Source organism: Dermacentor albipictus, chromosome 5 (assembly GCF_038994185.2).
Source record: "Dermacentor albipictus isolate Rhodes 1998 colony chromosome 5, USDA_Dalb.pri_finalv2, whole genome shotgun sequence".
NCBI classification, from domain to species: domain Eukaryota; kingdom Metazoa; phylum Arthropoda; class Arachnida; order Ixodida; family Ixodidae; genus Dermacentor; species Dermacentor albipictus.
This window is the reverse complement of record NC_091825.1, coordinates 3243069-3258670: the sequence shown is the minus strand read 5'-3', so window position 1 is coordinate 3258670 and position 15602 is coordinate 3243069. Positions and strand designations below refer to the sequence as shown.

Here is a 15602-nt window from a genome sequence, read left to right as displayed (position 1 = left end):
TTCCAAATACAATTAAACGTTTATTGTCACCTTATACATATACATAAAAAGACCAATAAGCAGATATATGCGTACTGTTCAAAGAACAAATAAATACACGGATAAAGAAGAAAACTTGCAATTTCAATAGCCCAACAACAAGGTAGAGAACAGCAGAACAAAAATACTTATTGCCCACCCTGCTTTGACATTTGAGTTTGCAGCATGGAATAAAAAGAAAGAGCAAAAACACATCAATTAGCATTATTAAGCAGCGAAAGCAACAGAAATGACATGAAGGAATTAATCTTGACTACATCACTTCACTAGCACTCTGCGACACGGGCACAAAAAATGACATTAACTGGCTAATGCCTTAAACTTGTCATTCGCGGGGTGCCACACGGACATGCTTAATGGTATTGCAGCTTAAATGTTATTCGCGACGTAGTGCGTTCTCGTAAGTCAACTTGCCGTCAAATGCGTACTCTCGTTCCCAATGTCTCCACATTCTGACGTGGCTAAACGAACTATTACTGAAGAACAATCAATATATTCTTCACTTTCTTTAAACAATAGCTCTTTCTCGTGGCGTAGTGCGTTCTTACAATTATTAAAACTCACTTGGCCATCGAATGCGTACTCTCGTTTACAATGTCCCCGCCGTGGCCGTAGTGACCATATTCTCACGATATTAAACAAACTCGTAGATAAAAACAACTAATATATTCTTCACTTTTTTAAAAGGAGCTTTTTATTTTCGTAGAGATCAGCAGGCGATCTTGCCGCTACTGACGGCTACAGCTCTGATCATGAGCGCATTAGCCAGGAGAAGCTGTTTGCCAGGAGAATCAAAGGGCGCCGATGAAGAGTCCGCGGTAGCTAAAGCAAACGTAGACTCCGGGGTCCTGCTTACCAGAAAACCCGCATTGACTTGTGCGTACACCTCTCCTAAGGGATCCTGTTCCGTTCTCACAGCGAAGTGAACCATCCGAAGCGTCACGTAGAGTATATCCATCAGGGAAGCAAGGCACATTGTCCTTAGTGCGCGTAGTGTCACAACCACCGTCCTGAACTTCCGATGTCGCCTCGGTGCAGCGACCAGCATCACAAGGCGTGCAAATGTTTGCAGGGACAGCCCGAACGCACATGTTAATGCATGCGTGCGGGGTATGCGCGCCACTGCACAGTTCTAGACTTGCGAATTCTCGAGCTGTTGACTGCTGGCTGCCGGTGCGAGATCCGAAGTCCTCGAATATCGTGTTTGTTTCCAGCGACGCTCTTTTTCGCGCGTGCGGCTTCTCCCGCAGTCTAGGCATCCTGGCACCTGTGAAGAAAACACATTTCAATACCCAAACGAATTAAAAAAGAAATCGATGTAGCTGTCATACCTTGGTAGCTGAGTAGGAGACTTCGGCAGGCACGGAAGGTGACAAACGCTGCTCCGCTGCCCTTAAAACGATCGCAGAATGAAAAATGGCGTGGCGACGATGGCTAGAGCTTGGATTGGATTGGATGACTGCAGCGTTCTGCTTTGCCAAGGTTGTAACACTTCCACGTGCGTCTACGCAAACATAAATAGGTTTTTAAAATATTCTATTATTACACAGTGAAATATTTACTTATTCTGGGAATATTTGGTATCTGATTTTCGAGTTTTTAGTTTCTGCTAAAGCTGTCGGCGCCAGAAAAACATAGCCTTTGAGATTACTGTCAATGCATGGCGGCTCTGACGCATTATAGCTTTCGTAATCGCTTTCAACGCACGCAGCCACCAAAAGCGTAGCCTTTGAGATTTGTTTTTGTTACCTATAATGATATTATTGTATGCACAATTGAACACTGCAGACAACTTCCTGTTTTAAGAAACCAGCCAAAAACAGGCGCACACAGGAAACATACGAGAAGACAGGAAAAAGGCTGGAAGAGTCCTGTCTTGTGTATGTTTCCTGTGTCCGTCTTTTTTTTTGCTGTTTTTTTTTCTTAATACAATGCACCAACTAGCCCAACAACGTGTTTTACTTCCTGTTTCAATGATAAACCTGAACCTACATGTTCGGAGGTCGGGACCAAAACTCTATGATCAGGAACTTTTCATAATGAGGGATAACTTGAGTGCTTGGCTCTAGGTCGAATAAGTGGCTTCAAATGGGCGCTTATATATTCTGCTAGTCATCCACAAGCATTTTTTTTAAAGCAAACTACAAATTGTTTGTATGACCCACCGATAGAAAAAAAAAATCGTATTTTAATACTGCGATGTTAAAGTGGGCAGAATTGATATCAAGTTGGAAATATATTTATATTGCTTTGAAAAAAGAATGAACTGTGTCCGATAGAGAACAAAAATAAACAAATATAATATGAACAAACTAAAATTTCCGGCAATATATTTATGCTAGTTTATATATAACTCACTAGTGTATATCCTGGGCATGCCTATTTATGGACAGCCAGCGGACGTTCAAAATGGGATGTCCCATGGACATCCCGGTGGGATGTCCTTCGGACATCCAAACAGGATATGGACTTCTCCTGTACGTCCCACGGACGTCCGTGTTGGATATCCGGATGGATGGACGTTGGGACTTATGGTGGACGTCCCACGGATATCCGTGGTTACTTGGGAGGAAGGCTAGTGTAGGCACATAGTGATTTCAAGCCTACTAGTCTTGAAATGCGCGAGAATGATGCCGGTGTATCACAATTATTTGACAGCGCCTGCCGCTTAGACGTTTCGTGGTTGTCTTAGGTTGGCCATACATGAGCATGCGCTCTTATGTTTTATGTTTTAGTCCCTACGCCAAGCGATCAGATAGCAGATTTACCATTTCGTGCTGGTACTACAGAGACACCGGTTCTCTTCGTTGAATTAAAACCGATATACGGAAACTAGTTCACGACACGCACATACCGCGGCTGATAATAGAGCTTTAAAATAGGTTCCCAAAGAAATAGCATCGAAGCCACTGCACATGCGCAAGACGCAAGCTGCGTTTGGGTTTTGCGTTGGGTTTACATCAGCAAAAATGGCGGCACCTATCGAGGCGACGGCTCTAACCCAATCAACAAAGTCCCCGTTACAAAATCAGCCCGATGTCTCTGGCCGACTGCAAAATGGTTGGCGCGACCTTGGCGCCCGATGGAGGGCCGGTATCGGGTATTGACATAGGCCTCGCGTCCGCCAACCATAGGCAAGTGACTTAGGCCCCACCACTGTGGCCGAGTGCACACTGCACGCAAACCGACTACGACCCAACATTTTGTAAGCACCGATTTGCCGTTAGCCATCGGTCGGGTGGGGACGGTTTTTCTCATGATTTTTTAATATTAAAAACACATCAGGCTTTTTTTTTGCTGCATGTTTTGTTTTCAGCTCTACGATGTACAGTTTAATAGAGGCGTTAACTCGCGCCGACAATTAATGTATGCAATATGCGCGTAATTCACATGTGAAACATAATTAAACACCTCTAATTCTCTGTACTCATTAGTGTAAATACGCAACAAAAGAAACACGTGAAAGCAATGTTTCGTCTTTTTAGGTATTTATTTTGCAATCATAAAATACATTAATTTTTTCATGCAGGAGCTTCACTCTCGTCGAGAGTGAAGCTCGGATAGTTACAGTGCTCATAAAAACTGAAACAAACGAACAAACAAATAATATAGTAATGAATAACTCTGTGAACCATGCAGATGATTTATAGTGGACTTTTTTCACAGTCGTGTGCAAGAAATCCCAATCCTGACACAGCCACAGACAAAATAATTTTTTTATCGTTGCACATGCATGTAATGAACATATACTGTGCTCTTTCAGTTAAAAATAGTGCTTTCAACATCTGCGACGTGATTCACGCTCTGGAGCCGCCCAAGGAAACATGAGGACAGGAAGGATAGATTTACTGACTTGGCTCAGAATATCATTGCAAAAAAAAAACATCCAGGCAGCGCGATAAATGAATACGACACATAGTTGCACAAACAAAATAGCACACAGACTGCCACGAGACAAATGTATATGTATACATAACGTCGAGACCGCGGTGACAAAGTATTGCACGTAAACTACGAAAATGCAACAACAGAAAAATTGAGGAACAAATTACATATGGGCTATCCGCAGGGTTTCACATACGTGTCTTCTTGTCTGATGCTCCTAGATCTACTCTAGTCTACATGCAGAGAAGTGCCAAACACAATCCATTCTTACCTGCAATGCACCAGACGTATATCATACAGGTAGTTACAGTTTTGTTTTTTTCATCTGGTGGGAAGGAACGAAAGCAACTTCTAATTATATATAATTATGACTTTTCCGCAATGACAACCAGACAAGCGTCTTACCCGATTTCTTCCGGAATGGTGATAACAGTTCCGAGCGTAGCAGGTCACTCGCACACTGTGCTTCAATTTAAGCAGTGTCGTTCCAGTGTTTCCTTGAGAAAAATTAAGAAAAATACAAGACGAAAAAATTATATAAGAAATATTTACATGAAAGTACGCCTCACATTTCCCTGTCACAACTCTCGAATGCTTGATCCGTTCTCATATAAAACTTTTTTTTTTCTTCCTGTCAGAAAAAAATAAGCACAAAAACAAGGAGTTTATCATACGCTGCAAAACCATTTACGCAATACAAATCGAATTTTGTTCACTTGGAAAAGACTGTTATGCATTACACAACGCGAAATTAGAATGCCACTTACGAGTACGCATATCTTGAACGGCGAGACACGGCGGCTCCACTGCATGGAAAGGGCTTGCGCTGTTCTTGTCCAGGTCACTTTTGTGTAGTTTTCGTTTATATGCGCAGTTAATGATAACAGAAATGATCCAACTAGTCTACCAAGAGACACGGAACGAGCTGGCATCCAGAGCTAGCATGTGGCGGCAACTCGCGCCCCTGCTTGCGCCTCCGCGCCATTTGGTGGAAACTCGCCTGCGCCCCTGCGAGCAGGTGGCGTTATATATATCGCGTTATCGTTGCGGGTGCTCCATGGCTGAGTGTATTGCATGGTACAGAATTGGCCCCAGTACCGAAAGTACACAGGTAGGGTGGTCCGTGTAGATGAAGCTTGATCGCGAGCTCAACATAACCACGCCGTCATTCTGTAGCGATTATTTATGCGAAAGCGTCAAATGGCCCATTGAGCAAAAAAGCCGGCGTCTGTCGTCTCAGCTAAACAGCACCTCAAATCTCATTGGCTGCGACCACGTCACAAGCGCGCCTCGACGAAACAGAGCGGGTGAAAGGGTACACCTGCTGTCGCTATAGTGCACCAGGTGTTGCGTGAGGGGAGAGGGCGTCGCCGCGACGCCACGTCATCCTTGCTCTCGCAAGCCGCCCCCCCACCGTCTGCATCTCCCCCCTCCACTGGGCTTAACTGCTGTGCGTGCCTGCCGGCCTTGGTGGCCACTGCTGTTTGCTGGTCTCTGGGCATGCAGCACGTCGGTGGCATGCGGTGTTGGCACCGCAGGCTGCTGCTGCTGCTGCTGCTTGCTAGCTCGGGCCCAATTTAGCTCTAGGGTGCATCACTTGCAGCGTAAAACTCGAAGGACTGCTCAGCGGTGTTCAATTGGGTGTTAATGCTTTCGCAATCACAACTCAGATAAGACATGCTTAGCTGTCCTCATATGTTTTTCTTTAGTTGCCAAGTGGATGCATCATTGTTCACCATTCACAGTCTTCAATCTGTCGTCATCATTGCATTGTTATTTCAAATTAGTTGTAATATCACGCCGTCGGATGCTGCCGCCTTCACGCTGTGTAGTAAATACGCAGTCATTGCCATGCATGCACTCATCATCCCAAAGTGGTTATGCCTCAATCGTGATGACTCTAGAATTGTCATCCCATCGTCGATCATGCCATCGTTGTCACCGCATCAGCATTGTACTGTTGTCGGCATTCGACAGATGCAATACACAGATTAGCATTACCTTTTAAGCTTCTAGAACAGAATGCACGTGGTGATCTACCGCAGTAATATTATGAGAGACACTTGGGCGGAACAATTGCTGGCCTCAATCGCCAAGCCTCCCTGTAACATCATTTATTTCAATCTCCATAATAATCCTAAATTGTGTCACAAAACTTCTACAACAAATGTCAACATGGTTTCCATAAGACCTTGTCTCTCATAAAAAAGAAAACTATATTGTCATGTTCACTAACTTGATCTCCTCCATTGAACTTAGTTCTTGCGTTGAATGGATGCTTTTAGCGTTTTAAATTCTGCTACTTTGTGCCACTGCCTCCTTCTCCTGAATAAGGTAACTTAATATTGATCCACATGCAATTACTAAAATTCACTGAATGCTTTCTTCATGACTAAACACAATTTTTATGTTAACAACTCCAATTCACTTTTGTCACTTCTGGCATGCCACAATGCTGAGTGTTTAGGCCCTTGATTTTTCTCATTTTAGATCTCGCAAAGAACTTAATGTAGAAAACTAAACTTTCTGTTGATGACTGCTGTGTTTTGTCGTGAAACAATAAAACTCTGGCAGGTCCGTTTCTGTTCAAACAGACTAAACAAATGGCCCACTGATTATAAAAAGGCAGCGTCTGTCGTCTCAGCAAAATGGAACCTCAAATCCCATTGGTTGTGACCACATTGCGAGCGTGCCTCTACGGAGCAGAGTGGGTGAAAGGGTTCATCTGCCATCGCTAGCGCGCCAAATGTTGCGTGAAGGGAGTGGGCGCCGCCGCAATGCCACGTCATCCTTGCTCTCGCAAGCGGGCGCAAAGTCCATATCTCCCCTCCCCCACTCCACTGGGCTTAGCTACTGCACGTGCCCAGTGGGGCAATGTCTCCACTAATGTATCTCCGGAGTGCCATCACTAGTTAAAAACCTAACATCAGTACCATAGCAAAAAACTGATAAAAATTTCTATAGTCTCTTAGGAATAAGTATAGGTTGTACAGGTCCTTCTAAGAGTGATATATATTCCTATCTGCACCCATAGAACTGTTTACCAGACTGGCAGGCAGCAGATAGATCTCACTGTGCTGCCTACATGCCCAAATAGCATGATGTACGTATCAATCTTTTAAACCTAGATAGAGATCATCATATGACATACAGAAATCCGATTGAGGCACTGATAAAGCATGTTAGAAATAGCACACATGCTGGTGCCCACACGCCTGAAGAGACGTTTTTAAAATGAACTGAATATACAACCCTGAATGCATTGCCTGTCACGTGAACAGATTAACAAACACATTTGGAATATTGGAGTATCAAATAAAAATGAAGTGTGTAAACTGTGCAATTATCAAAACTTAATATTTTCACAGCTTGTATGCAGATATATTATCCTAAACACGTTTCAACATAAATTAAAGCACACGTTTTCAAAGCACAGCAGCGTTACTTAGCCTATGAAACTACATTGGGGAAGTTGCATGAGAAAAGTATCAGTCCATCTTTGTAGCAGGTGTGCTCCAGTTCTTTTAATACAAAATTACGTTTACAAATTTTGCGAGACGGATATGCAACATTTAATGCATATCCAAAACAGGATTACTGTCATCATCATCATCATTATATTTATGTCCACTGCAGGACGAAAGCCTCTCCCTGCAATCTCTAATTACCCCTGTCCTGCGCCAACCGATTCCAATTAACTAGCACCCGCAAATTTCCTAATTTTGGCGCATCACCTAGTCTTCTGCCATCCTCTACTGCACTTCCCTTCTCTTGGTACCCATTCTGTCACCCTAATGGTCCAACGGTTATCTAATCTGCCCGTTACATGACCTGCCCAGCGCCATTTTTTTCTCTTAATGTCTATTAGAATATAATCTATACCCGTTTGCTCTCCTGTCCAAACTGCTCTCTTTCTGTCTCTTAAAGTCATACTTAGCATTCTTCGTTCCATCCCTCTTTGCACGGCCCTTAACTTGTTCTCAAGCTTCTTTGTAAGTCTCCAAATCTCTGCGCCATATGTCAGCACCCATAAAATGCACTGATTGTATACTTTCCTTTTCAATGATAAGCTCCCAGTCAGGAGCTCACAATGTCTGCCATATGCAATCCAGCCCATTTTTATTCTGTGAATTTCCTTCTCATGGTCAGGGTTTCCTGTGATATTAGTTGACCTGGGTAGACGTACACCTTCACAGACTCTAGAGGCTGACTAGCGATCTTGAACTCTTGTTCCTTTGCCCGGTTATTTATCATTATCTTTGTCTTCTGCATAATAATTTTCAGACCCACTCTTACACTCTCCCTGTTAAGGTCCTCAATCATTTGTTGTAACTCGTCCGCAGTGTTCCTGAATAGAACAATGTCATCAGCAAACCAACGGTTGCTTAGGTGTTCGCCGTCGATCCCTACTCCTAAACCTTCCCAGTTTAATAGCTTGAATACTTCTTCCAAGCACGCAGTGAATAGCACTGCAGAGATTCTGTCTACTTGTCTGACTCCTTTCTTCATAGGTATCTTCCTACTTTTGTAATAAAGTTTATTTACAAAAGCAAAACAAAGCACTTTCAAGACTGTGGATACTAACTGTAGCTCTAACATGCCCGGCTGAGTGTGTGAATGCCATAAATTAGACACTACCAACGTGATTTCACTAAAGCTACTTTCTGGGCTAGTTAGTGCATACTTGATTTGAAAATTAAAACAACGCTAATGCATCCATCCACAAAGGAACAAGGACAAGACACAAGCAACATGACTACAAATATGACTAGGGTTTATTTTACACTCCACTATCTAAAGAATAAGCAAGCAACTTTAGCCACATATAAACAAACACATAAGAGGAAGAACACAGACTGAAGTACCAACTTCACCATGTCCATTTGTGCTCTCAGATGCTGTATAGAACACCAGGTCTAATTGGCATATGCTTTTATAATATTACAACTTCGTATGAAGCTATATTCTCTAGAATATGCATTTTTGCATTCATCCCAAAAGTGTTGTGATATGTGACAGAACATAAGTGAGCTTGTGCAAAAAGAACAAACTGGCATGGCACACTGACAGGAAGCAAGGAAACGGGACAAGCATCGCTATTGGTACAAGATCTACAGCAACATATCAGAACGTGATAATACAACAATATTATTTAAGCAAAAGTGAGTACAGATCTGAGAACTTATTCAAGTAAGAACATCGATTTACCATATTTAAAACCACATAATCTTGAACAAAAATAGCTAAACATCAGTGCACATATTGCGAAATCAGAAGACCCAATTCTTCACTGGGTGCTAGTTCAACCACCGCACGTCGAAATGTGTAAAAGTAGTTTAACCTGTGTAGCCTTCAGCCTGCGAAAGCAAAGAAGACTATCAGATGTGGCTTCATATATAGTGTTTGGAGTCTTTGATTCAAACCGTAATACACTGTTAAAATAAAATTTCTGAGTTTGCTTGTTTCATTCAGAAAAAAGATAGTGTCTTAGTCATGCTGCCACAGTTAACGAATAAGCTTGCACCAGCTACATTGAGTCAAAGGAGTAATTAAAGTGAGGCAGACAGATGCATGGTGTGAAAATGATGCTGTTGTATCAAGTAGCATAACTGCTCACTTAACATTCAGCTGCTTTCCATGCCTCTGCATACAGACCGAGAAGCTTTACCTATTCACCATCTGCTAGTGAAGCACTGTTTGTTCACTGTGATCACCCACTCAAGGCAGTCACGTGGTTAAGTAGGGCCCTTCGCTACATGTAAGGACACTGACCCGAAACTGTGCATAAGTCCTGTAAAATATTGTCATTTTTTAGCTACTGCAGCTGTTCATCAGCAGCTGCATCACTACTGCCAACATGCAGACCATGCAATTCCCCAAGCACTTAATCAACAAGAGTACAATAATGAAGAGTGGCAAATTGGGCTAGCTGGTTCATTAGGAAAACAAGAAGCTAATTAACGCAAGAGAAAATAAACACTCTAGAATTTTGATGGCTCTGGCTTGGTTAATATATTCAAACATCAAAAAGCTGATTATTACAGAATGCCATAAAGTGTGGTACACTGTTACCAACTGTTTTTTTTAAAGCTATAACCTGTTATTACCATACATTCATGTACCATGGCTGAATACATACTGTTCATCGTTACCATGTCTTGAGCATGGGAATTAGTCTCTTTCATAAAGGTTTCGTATTGTCCATTCAAAAATATTTTTGTCTATTTCTATAAACACATAAAGGTGCATAACTTCGCTGGGTGTTACGTAAACTAGTGGTTCCTCTCTTCTGACGCAGACTGAGAGGTGCTTTGCATGGAGAATTTCAAAAGGAAATAGTTTCTTGCATTTCAGAATTATACAAGAATTCACTCCAGTAAGAATTCTACAAATGAGAGAAAACGCACTTGAGAAGCTGACAAATGCACTGTTTTTAGTCTTTATATTTCAAGTGTACTGGAGAGAGTGGAATGTTTGTTGGTTGATGACCATTCGCTAATATTCAGTGACAGTTGTTGGGTCACAGCCACGGTTGTGGACTACAGCCTGTTTTTCACTTTCATCCAAGTTCAGGCACAGCTTTCCAGTGCCCAACAAAGCTGTCTGCTGACCAGCTCTCCCCACCTGTACACCAAAAAAACTCACTACTGCTTCTGGTGAAAGATTTAAACTAGCTTTAGCTGCCTGTAACTTTCGAGCAAGTACATAACATTCCAATATTTGTAAAGGAACATCATTAGCTCCGCTGACCAATTTCACAAGAAGTTCATTTCCGCCTTCAAATACACATGAAGAATGCGATCAATGAGGCCCTAGTTTAGCCACACATTTAGGAAGATGCAGGATTTGGTGTACATTGTATGTCATTGCACCCAATCCAAACAAAGACTGTGCTCTCACAACAAACTCCGAGAGAAGAGCAGATGATCCCATTATGGTCATCTGAAGTGACGGTGTCCAGTAGAAGTATATAGACACCCTCGACAAGCAAACTTTAATGTCTGACATACTTATCTGGCAAAAAGCCATGAAGGCATGGTAACGAATAATGCATGAAGAACCCACCACTTCCATTCGCTAGCTTTCCAGATTGTGAAGTCTAATAATCTTTGTGGTGTACGTGTGAACCAATTCGGTGGCTTGATTGCCAATAACCTCCTGTATAAAGAGGCTAAACTTTGTTGTGAACCAATCTAAACATCTTTTCTCTTTTAAATGTGATCACATTTTTATTCTTTTTAAGCCGTTGTATGGTGTATATTTGTTCCAACAACCTTTCCTTTCTGAATCCTGGGCTTCATATTTGATTTATATGTATTGTCTTTTCTGATAATATAAATGCATTATTTCTGACTCATTTTTTGGGCAAATGAGGAAGCTTGCTTCTCCTTGAAGCACATTACACCTATACAACACACATAGATACTGATAGACTATAGAGCTGGCAAACTAATATGACTACACTATTACACTAATAAAAAGAATACACTAGTAGACTTGTACAAGCAGAATAGCACAGATACGTCCAGAATAGAACTAAAAGTAATTTGATCAGTGTAGCAGTTATATCAGTTCTTTTCTATTGCATTATGAAATGATACAATTTTTATTAGGTTGCCTTATCAGATTTTTTGTAGTGATCTTTCAGTATAAATGCATATCAACTTTTTGACTAATGCTAATAACTGAACATATGGCTTTTTTGCTGCATGTTTTCTTGGACTCCTGCTTCCCTTAAACTTATACTGTATAATATGCTTGCAAGATCAAAACTGGAGTATGCTTCATCAATCCGGGATAAACCGACAAAAAACACAACTCTCATATTTTGTTGAAGCCATACAAAACCAACCTGTACATTTTATTGTAGCTGCTTATTCCCATACTGCAAGCATATCAACAATTAAAACTTGCCTTGATTGGCCAGGCTTGTCAACAAAAAAACTTACGCATTTATTTCACAGATTCTCAACTGAAACATATGTTATTACCTCCTTGTATCTCATTGAGAATGAACTACAACCTCAAGGTACAGATGCCAACTTGCCACACCAATCTTTACTATTCCTGTAAAAGGCAGCCTCAGAACACACACGCGCACACACGCACACACATATATATAAATGAGCTACAAGGAGGTAATAAAAACATGTTTCAATTGAGAATTTGTGAAATAAACAGGTAAGTTTTCTTGTTGCCTAGCCAATCAAGGCAACTTTTAATTGTTGATATGCTTTCGGCATGGGAATAAACAGCTACAATAAAATGTACAGGTTGGTTTTGTATGGCTTCAACTAGAGTTGTGTTTTTTGTGGGTATATGCTGGATTGATGAAGCATACTCCAGTTTTGATCTTACAAGCATATTATACAATATAAGTTTAAGGGAAGCAGGAGTCCCAAGAAAACTTGCAGCACAAAAAGCCATGTGTTCAGTTATTAGCATTACTCAAAAAGTTGATATGCATTTCCATTGAAAGATTATTAGTAATATGGATGTACAAGGTGCTTAATAAGAACAGAGTGTTTAATTTTGTAGGTAAATGTGTTCAAAGGACAGGGTCATGAAGTGAAAATCTCTTCATTTTACTTTTACCACCCCACCTTACCACCATTTTACCATTACACACACACACACACACACACACACACACACACACACACACACACACACACACACACACACACACACACACACACACACGCACACACACATATATATATACATATATATATATATATATATATACCATGGTACCCATTCCGTAACTCTAATGCTCCATACGATAGAAAATACGATAGAAAACTGGGCAAGTTGTTGAAGCTTCATGGCAGCTACTGCATGACAGATGCCGAGAAAAATAATAGAATGGGACAGGATACAGCACTCTCAAAGAAGTTTATTGAAAGAAAACAACCAATATATAACAATATCACGTGACCGACACCTGGCCCCCCAGCATATGCAGATACATACCAAAACAACCTTCATATCACCGAATGCACATGTTTTGACGGCAACACACATGTCACGGCCGATTAATCAATGTAAAAAAACAATTACTAAGGCACCATGCAACTCAGTGGCTTTACTTAAGATCTAACACAGCAACCTCGCTATCTTGCAGCGAGATGGATGTCTGGCTAACACAGAGTGAGCCTTTCTTTCTAATGTGATAAGTCTCCATTAATTTATGTGAGAGCTTTTCACAGTGTGTGAACAGCAGAATAGTACTTTCAAAAACTGGATGATGCCCAATGCTGCAACAATGCACAGAAAGGTGTGGATGCGCAAAAACCCTTCAAAAAACTATGGTACTTCTTTAGTCGAATGTTTAAGCACCTTCCAGTCTGACTGATATATATTTTGTAGGCTTCAAGAAAAAGGAATCGAATAAACAACATTTCGTGTGCAAGACACAAACTGTATGCTGTATTTCACTTTGCAGTCCGCCCTGCTCAGACACCCGTTGTGAAGAATGTGCTTGTTTATTGCTTCACATATTCCCTTCAGCTTATTTTTAAATGAAAACCCAATCCTCTCCTGGAACTTAGAAGCCACCTTCTTCTGCCTGTGCGACAATTAATAGAGGGGATAACGGCAACTTTGTTCCGCTCTTGCTCCTTAAGCTTCTTCCACCCTGGTCGCACCTTAAGTTCCTTAATTAACGTGCTTCAAGATAAAAAAACCACTGAAGCTGAATAACCTGCCTCATTAATTAAGCCTTGTCACCAGATTCCTTACACTTTCAGAATGGCGAGGATAGCTCTTGGTTGGGGCATCTCTAATTGCGTGAGTGGCAATACTGTACTTAATAAGTTTTGAATGGTTAGACCTATAATCAAGAAGGAGCTTAGAAGTTCTCGACTGATATCCCCAGCATACGTGATCCCACATAAAAGTAAGCCTGCGATAAGAAGTTGCTGCACATTTTTTTTCTAGAACTTCTAAAGTGAAGTTGAAACCTTACTACTGTTCTCTAAATAGCTTCAGTACTTCAATGACAGCTCTGTGAAAGTTATCATTTGCTCATAAAAATCAAATAATCATCCACGTATCTGAAAATTTTAAGAGCAAGCCCACACAGGTTTTGATTATTTTCTGGTCAACATAACCTAAAATATCACTGAGCACTGGTGCAACACCGGAACCTATACAGATGCCAGCATTCTGGACATATATTTTACTTTCCCACCAGACCAAAATTGACCTTAAATGGAAATCAAGAAGCTCCAGAAAGTTTGCAAAAAGAATTTTACACCTTTCAGCAAATTCCAGCTAACCTGTTTGCTTGTGTATGCAGTCCTTAACAAACTGAAAGAGACGCACCTGCGGCAAAGAATTGTATAAATCTTCTGCATCTATACTAAAGCCTGCCCATTTTCCCAGATTATGCTCCTCCGGGAAGTGTACAACAGTCTGAGAGCTGGCAGCAAGGAATTGGTTGTTGATTCCCAGCCTGTCAAGGTGTGTCTGCAGAAATTCTGAAACATGAAGCCATGATTTATATTCCGACACAATGGTTCTGAAATGGATTCCCTAACCTTGTGTGTTTTGCACTGAAGAAGGCGCATAAAAGAAAACCTTTTTCCACCTTAACATCATTTGAGACTGTTGTCAAACCAAACTGATTCAACTTCGTGACAGCTCAACATTTTATGTCAGCTATATTGGTATAAATTTCATTAAAATTTATGTCAGTGGCTGACACACCCTTCTCCGGAAAAGTGCTTTCCAACATGACAGCACAATGCCCTTGTTTGTCTCCAAGAAACCTCCAAGTTTCTGCCCCATACGTTAGCACAGGTAGAAGGCAATGATTCTATGCTTGATTACACTATATATATATATACTTTGTATTCACCATCCAGGGCCAGGCAACAAGAGAAGCCAGACACCACTGACCAATTTCTGACTAAAAGAATTAATTTTTGATCTTATACATCTTGTTTTTACTGTATATGTCCCTCACCTCCATCCAGGTTCCCAACATTTATATCTAAAAAGCTTGTCTATCACCACATACAGGGTCTGTCCTGAAAGTAATGTCAGTAAATTTATTGTGATGTGACTGTCAGAGCGGTCTAACTGGTTGAAACTAGTAGTGACGGAATCCAGCTAAGCAGCGGTCTGTCAGTCAGTGTGCTCCGAACATCGGAGAGTGTCGGACGGGCCCGTCCGTGAGAGCTGTTTTATATTCTTGTGCAAGTGAAAATGCAGCGCTCATTAGAACAAAGATTTGCGATCAAGTTTTGTGTGAAACTTGGCAATACTGCTGCGGAAACTGTTACTATGCTCAAGACTGCTTATAAAGAACATGCCTGGTCAGATCGGCAAGTGTTTCGGTGGCACAAAGCCTTTTGGAAGGCCGGGAAGAGGGCGACAACAAGGACTGCGCTGGATGGCCATCCACGACCACTACGACTGACAATATGTGACACGAACGAGAGAACTGTTGAACTCACACCAACGATTAAGTGTTCGCTTAATGGCCGACATGTTAAACGTTTCGAAAACTCAAGTTCATGAAATTGTTACAAACGATATCGGCATGCGGAAGGCGTGCACAAAAATGGTTCCAAAAGTGCTCACTGACAACTAAAAGTCACGCCGCGTTGAAACATGCCAAGAAAATCTCAACATGTGCAAACGTGAGCGAAAATTTTTGGACAACGTCA

At 41.4% G+C, this 15602-nt stretch overlaps 1 long non-coding RNA gene across 1 annotated transcript; it reads right to left on the bottom strand.

Annotated features, from left to right (window-relative positions):
- On the bottom strand, positions 1-1759 carry LOC139060369 (uncharacterized). The gene is made up of 2 exons (XR_011514756.1): positions 1371-1759; positions 1-1306 (listed from the first exon to the last, which is right to left on the bottom strand). It is a non-coding gene; the product is annotated as an uncharacterized lncRNA (long non-coding RNA).
- Between the last annotated feature and the right edge of the window lie 13843 nt (positions 1760-15602).